Genomic DNA, 7,629 nt, shown 5'->3' on the forward strand with positions numbered 1-7,629 from the left:
GGGGTGAATCAACATTCTCAATAACTTAATTAAACACTAATTGCCATTAACAACCTCTCCAAGCATGAACCTTAAAACATTAAAGTAGCTCTAACAAATCTCCTTAATGATATAACAACTAAGCAACACGTAGAAACACACATCCACACAAAGAACACAATATGTATGTGAAAACCCAAGATGGGAAAAACCACAGTGGGAATAGCTGCTTGGATCTATTGCCCAAATCCAGCCTCACAAAGATAATGAATCACTCACAATATAAAGTAGCACTAGCCTACTAGAGACACCAATTCCCTCTTTCAATAATTGAGCACCAACTCAACTAGTGAGACACCAATCATGTTGGAATATAGAAATATGAATTATCGACCTTCAAACTAAAAACTCAACTTGCACTTGATTTGAATACTCTCCCACACTACATATGATCTTCTGATGAAACCAAACAATGATGGGAATACAACTGACATAGAATCACCCTCAAATTTGTTGTAAAACAAGGTGAAGAAAGCTTGTAATATGCACTTAAAGTGAAAGTTATTGCAAATATAAAACTAAAGATTAATAAAGTGATTGCATAATCAAAACAAGAAGAAAAAAATCATTACACAAGAAACACCAGATTTATGCAGAGACACACTTTTGAGAAAAAATTTCACCACAAAAAGAGGCAAATATATTACTAATCTAATAAATATTACAACAACAATACAGTTCTTTGTAAACCCATGTAAAATTTGCATTTCATTACCCTACACAGCTAAACAAGACTAAATGAAGAATTCTGGCTCAAGGCCCCAATTTATAGAAACTTGCGAGGATGAATACCACTATGGTATCATCAGACAACAAACAGTAAAACCACTTGAAAAAACTTACACCAACCTCCTAGAGTAGCCTGTTATAGATACATTGCTTACAATTGTCATATGGCATTTATTTAATTTGGGCACCCTTGGACCAATATAGGAGTCTTTGTCACAAATGCTTGTCATAGGAACCCATAATGACTATCATAACTATCATACATGCACTTACAACTCCTAACAAGTATCGAAGAACCTCAAAATATAAGATTCTAAAAGGGACACCTAGCCATTTTGTCTTTTTCCCAAAGGACAAATGGTAAAAGTAACTTTGACATTACATGGTCTCTTTCACCACCATTACTTAAAGGATTTAACCTCTTATGGGTCAATTACAAATGACATTAGGAAAATTTTAATTAAAGGATTTACAAGGTTGATGACATCGAAATCCTAACACTCTCTGACTTGACATCATACATTATAAAATACCTCATAGAGATACATAATACAAATTAAGTATAGTGATCAAGGCCCATGACCTCCTGCACCAAGAGAACTTATATGTGGTCACTAGCTTCGTGGGAGAATCTGCAACATTATCCAAAGTTTCAATTTTTTCTATCAAGACCTATTTACTCTCAACCATCTCTCACAGAAAGTGATGATGTTTAGTATGAGCATGATACATAGGATTTTTGGCCAAACATATGACACTCTGATTGTTACATTCAATCCTCATTGTCTTGCAATCAAAACCAATACCATTACCAAGTCTTTATAACCAAACCACCTCCTTGGAGGCATGCGTAGCAGCCATATACTTTGCCTTTATGGTGGACAACACAATTGTAGGTTATCTTCTACTCATCCAATCCACTACACCTTCAAACAAAGTAAACACATAGCCACTAGTGGACCTTTGATTGTCTAAGCACCCACCCAATCTACATCAACAAAACCCTAAATGTATAACGACTTCTCCATATCATTGGTACCATGATAAACCAAACAATAATTGGAAGTACCTCACAAGTAGCTTAATACCCTTGTAACAAAAGTCCAATGCTCTTTACCTGGATTAGACATAAACCTGCTTAGAACTCCCATTGCTTGAGCTATAACTGATCTAGTACAAACCATTGTATACATTAAAATACCAATTGCACTAGACATATCTTCAATATCATCATTATAAATATGAAACGTGTCTAAACTCAACTTAATACCAACTGGAAATGAAATACTCACTGGTTTATAGTCCTCGATTTTAAATCTCTACAATATGGTATCAACATACTTACTTTGAATTAACCAAATCTTTCTATGAACCCGGGCCCTATTGATTTCCATCCCAAGAATATATCTAGCAACCCCCAAATCCTTTATATCAAAGGTGTCATCATAAAGCTAAGTTTTGAGCTTTCTAATAATCGTCTTGTTGTTACAAGTAAACATGTCATCAGCAAACAAGACAATAATTAGTAATTGATCATTAGTAAATATTAGGGTTTCCACAATTGGATATATGAAAACTGCTAATTTTTACTTAGGGATGGTCCATTACTTTAGGGAAAGATAGAAATCTGATAGATCTAAACCAAATAGGTCTAGATGTTGATCAGATTTTAGGTATCTTGAATGTGCATCTTCTTTCCCTTGAGTTAAATTGAATTGTTAAAGATGTTGAAATTATGGTAAATGTGTTGGAATCGAAGTAAATATGTGCAAATAGAAAGCTACAATCGTCGGATCGAGCCACAAACTTGGATTTAAGGATTATAAGAGTATTCAGACCTGTTCCTAGAAGGAGCTCCTAATTTGTCGGGACTGGGATGGTGGTCGCTTTGGTCCTTTGTACTTTTGCACTTCAATGGGGGATCGGTTCATCACTGTAAATAAAACCAATTTTGAAGATCATAGCTCCATACCTATTCCTATGCACACTAGAGAAAGGAAATAGGTTGGGAATAGGGGTTTGCTTAATTCAAACCCTGGTTTAGGAATTAACCTTGAATGAACTATTGCAAATACTAAAATAAACAATGGAAAGATATACCTCAAATATACAATGACTAATGATGATGATTTGCTTCTTGAATGTAATCACATATGTTTTATGAAATGGCATGAACATGACAACCCTAATCACACACACATGCTTGCATATGAATGATGTAATTTGCTCCACAATGGTTGAATGAAAGAAATGCAACCTTGAAGATCTCTAGAAATGCATGATGGTGAATGCTTGAACACATGAATGCTTGATTTCTTAGATATGGATACATAGATTGAAATAAATTGATCAAATGCCTTTATATATGAGATCCTAGGCTAATTTATCGATTAGGCCGACCTCCAACAGTCATATAAAGCCACCAATTTCATTTCCCGCCAGAGAGATAGGTCACATACTCCCCTTGTAAAATGGGCCCCATTGAGGGGGACCAGGGTGCTAATGCCCTAGTCCTCCTCTATCAGGGACCAAAAATTAGGCCTAGAGAGGACACCCCTCTAGAGAGTCACTTGGTAGATGTATATGACATCAAAGATGAAGATAAGATATTGAACGGACCCAGATAGGAGATGAGGAGAAGATGTGGTAAACCCAGTGGATCTAGCCGCAAACCAGCAAGGACAGGGGTTAAGAATTCTATTGGATTCACTGGTTATTTATATTGATTGCCCTCTTTTAAATTGAATTGTCAAAATATTGAAATTAGGGTAAATGTGTTGGAATTGATGTAAAACCACATGAATAGTGAGCTACAATCGTCGGATCGAGGTACAAACCTGGATCTAAGGAATGTAAATGTATTTGGATCTGTTCCCAGAAGGAGCTCTTGATTTGTCAGGACTAATATGGTGATCGCTCTAGTCCTCCGCACTTTTTTCACTCCAATGGGGGATTGATTTGTCACTGTAAATAAAGCCAATTCTAAAGATCGCAGCTTTGTGCCTATTCCTACACACAGTAGCTGATGCAGGAGCATCCTTGGTTCTTGGCAATCTTGCATCAACCAAAAACATTTCCTTTTCAATTTGTTTTTTGTTTTAGCCTTTCTTTTTGTATTTCCTTGCATTGGCTCACTGAAGCTTGTAGAGCTGGATTTTGCTTGAGGACATGATCATCTTCCTTTTTCCTAAATCGGAGAGCATTTGGATCATTTTTTGGCAAGTTATCAGATCCAGATTTCGAGATAGTTTTCTGGCTTAGAACACCGGAATCACGTGGACCTATTAGCTATTGGTGAATCTTGCTGATCCTTTCCATAGCTTGTGGACCCCTAGTTCATGGATTCCAATATTATTTGGCGTGAGGCCGACCTTCCCTTTGATCCACACTTCATCCTTTGGATTTTCTGGAAGAATCTCTTTGGCAGAGGCTGACCTGTTGGTTTTACATGTTTGATCTTGTTCTTCGACATTTGATCCCTTTTGGGCCGACTAGATCTTCTTGGATCATATAAATGATTGTAAATGAGAATTAGAGATCAGTTATATAGAACATAGAGAATAGTGTTGAACTCTATATGTCACTGAGAGGGGGGGTGAATCAGTGATTTTCAAACTTAACCCTTTTCTGTCCTATGTGTGTTTACCGATTAACAGATCTAACATAAAGAAGACATACCGGTTGTATATGGTGAAAATGGATACAACAATATTGAAAGACTAAATGAATTCAACCACAAAACCGTAGCCTAACAACAACAAAGATCCACCATAACATATGAAGATTACCTAAGACAATGCAAATCAAATGAAATGACAAAGATTATACCATCACATGTCCAATAGGGTTTGGATCTACATTCCTCCTATCTCCATTGATCTTGTTTGATATATTTGCTCTCAGATTTTATGTGTACAAGAGCTCAACAAAGAACGGAATGTGGTTGCAAGTAGGATCGCCTATGTTCAAAAGCGTAGTGTAGTCAAGTAGTCAATGGGGGGGTTTGATAATGAAGGAAGCATCTCCTTATATAGAAGACACTATATGAAATGGAGGGATAAGATTGAGAGGTGTAAAAGGAGGTCGGCTATGATTAGAGGGTAGGTAAAAGAAATAATAAAATAATGAAAGGGGTAGGTAGTGTATGAATTAAGAGATGAATGACATGTGTCATGGGTAGAAAAGGTTAATGAATTAATTAAATAAATAAAGATTTATTTAATTAATAGAAGGAGTGAGATCAACTAAATAAATAAGATATTTATTTAATTTAGGAAAAGGATAATTTAAATAAATAAATGTATTTATTTAAATGAGAAATAAGGCTAGAAGAGGATAAATGAATTAATTAAATAAATAAAGATTTATTTAATTAATAGAAGAATTAAGCTTAGATAATTAAATAAATAAAATATTTATTTAATTAGACATGACAATTTTGGGTGTCTACATTTTGCCCCTCTTTGAGACAATGCGGCTTGTCGCGTTGTTTCAAAGAAGATAAGATGAACTGATACAGAGTTGCCCCAAGATGGGAATGATATGCCCCCTCGAGAGATTGGATGAAAATGTCTAAAAAGATCGCAGACAATCTCTCGATAAGAAAGAAAGGCTACAATGGACTTACCAGATAAAGTGACAAAGTCACTGGATAACGAAGACTGACACAGGAGACTAGGGCTAGGGTAGTCTATAAGATAGACCACGAGGGAAATACATCCTCATTGTCATCCACACATCCAAGAGATTAGAGTGCAGAGCGAGATAGAGCAGCAGCAGTCAGCAGCGATGGCATTGGTTCATAGATTTGATCGCGTTCGCCGATTCCAGAGGCCAGCAGAGGTAGGAGAGCCAGTAAGTACCACAAAACCTCCTTGTACTTTGATGCATTTATTGTTGTCATTAATGCATGCTAGGTAATGTAATAAATGTGCGTTTATGTCAGAAAAGCGTGTTTGTTTCTTCTAGGTCGAATCGACAATTCTATGATGAATATACATTGTCGATTGGATAAGTTGCTGAGAGGATACACTCAAGCAGGTCCTCTAGGGAAGACTAGGATAACAAATAGGGCTAGGATTGACAATTCTGTGATAGAACATATGTTGCCAATTAGGAAAATTCTCAAGAGGATTCACTCAAGCAGAGGCCCTAGGATAGGATAGATCAAGGCACTTTGTGATGAACAGTGAGTACCAAGATATAGTACTTTGTGATGAATAGGGAGTACTAAAATATGAGCAACACTTTGTGATGAACAGTGAGTACAAATGTAAGCAGCACTTTGTGATGAACAAGGAGTGCAAAAACACGTAGTACTTTGTGATGAACAGAGAGTACCACTAGGATAAAAGCAACACTTTGTAATGAACAGTGAGTGTCACTAGGACTGAGATGATTGATTTGTGTGACTGCAGGAGTATTTGCCTATGCTGGAGTCACAGGAGAGATTCCCATCGACTCAGAGGTTGCGACCTGAGTTGACAGCCGAGGATTGAGCTGTGATTGAGGCTATGGGATTGAGACATATTCTGTATGTGCCTGAGTTTTGGGTGAACATGAGATTGTTCACTGCACTGGCGGAGAGGTGGCACTCTGAGACTTGCACTTTTCATTTGTCGATGGGGGAGATGACAGTCACCCTGGAGGATGTATATAGGATTCTGCAGATATCGATCGATGGGGAGCTTATTTCGTATGATCGAGATGGAGACAGGGATGCCCTTAGACGAGTGTTCTAGGATCTGGGACTGGAGATGAGGGTGGGACATGTGGCATGGGATACCATGACATGGACAGGATTAGCACTACCAATAGTGTTGGCAGGAGTTATCAGTGGGTTCCTCTGTCCAGATAGGGTGACACGAGGGGTGGCTGCAGAGGACACAGGGGCCAAGAGAGATGATCTTGGGGTGGGTCCTTCTAGGGCTCAGACTTTGTCGAGGCCAGCCGACTCTGAGGGAGGGAGTTCATCATAGCCGTAGAGGGCTCCCTATGTATCAGTATTGTACCATTTTTGTATGATGATGTAGACACCTGCGGGTGATTGTAGCCATATGATTTTGACATCATTGTATCATGACACTTTATATATATATATATATGAGATGATTCATCTTTGTGGCAGCTATATACATGTGTACCTATGTGATGAGATGTTCTTATGTGATGCTTATGATATGGATGCAAATATGTATATGATGCAATGCAATATATTGTTTTTTGTTCTTTTATGTTTTATATGTGTATGCATGATGCGAATGTGAATGTATGTAATGCAGATGAATATGATAATGCAAATGTAAATTGTGCTAACAGGTGTTGTGTGCAGGATGTGATGCAGTTGTGATATCTATATGTATGTATGAAATGCTTATATGTGGTAATGCAGGTGCAACTACATGAAATGCAAATATGTTTTTGGTGTGTCATTATACTCAGTCATGTGATAGCAGGCTATGCGGACTCGAGAAGGACGATGGAAATCAATCAAGAAAGGGGGATGAAAGATAGAAGATGAAAGTGAAAGAGCTTCTTGTGTGTTATCATCATTGAGCTTTATTATGGCAAGTAGGTTATGACAATCGAGGCATATGTTTGACCCAGAAAGTCATTGTACCTATTTGCATGGAGATAAGACAGTCACAAACAAGGAATGCCCCAGTTCACACTAGACTCTCAGTGTCCTCATATCCTTGGACAAGTCATAGCATTACTACGAGACAATCCACAGACAGCAAAGAAAATAGGTGATGATACCCCATCCTCGCCTTTCTAGTCAAAGACATCCTGGAGATAGAATCTCTAATCAGAGACATCCTGGAAAAGCTAAAAGACATGTCACCAGAAAGATAAAATCAA

Source organism: Cryptomeria japonica, chromosome 3 (assembly GCF_030272615.1).
Source record: "Cryptomeria japonica chromosome 3, Sugi_1.0, whole genome shotgun sequence".
Classification (NCBI taxonomy): Eukaryota; Viridiplantae; Streptophyta; class Pinopsida; order Cupressales; family Cupressaceae; genus Cryptomeria; species Cryptomeria japonica.